Source organism: Colobus angolensis, unplaced genomic scaffold (genome assembly GCF_000951035.1).
Source record: "Colobus angolensis palliatus isolate OR3802 unplaced genomic scaffold, Cang.pa_1.0 Scaffold471, whole genome shotgun sequence".
Classification (NCBI taxonomy): domain Eukaryota; kingdom Metazoa; phylum Chordata; class Mammalia; order Primates; family Cercopithecidae; genus Colobus; species Colobus angolensis.
Window position 1 is genome coordinate 1,103,624 of NW_012118166.1, and position 313 is coordinate 1,103,936.

Consider the following 313-nt stretch of genomic DNA (forward strand, 5'->3'; position numbering starts at 1 on the left):
CATCAGTGATGCTTGATGCTGCCACCTCAGCCGACACCCCCAACACACATACACATGCACACGCGCGCGCGCGCACACACACACAGATGCACTGAAAGCCAGGCCCGGAAACCAGGCCAGCCCACAAGGTCTGCTGCCATGCAAGGCCTTGGGCTAAGTGCTCATAAGGTTAAAAAGTGACAGACACAGCAGCAATGGGGTCTGAGGCTGAAGAATGGGGAGGGCAACACACAGACACACGCACACACACGGCGTCACAGCCCTAGTTATTCACACAGACTCATACATCACATGCCACACACCCACTCGATAC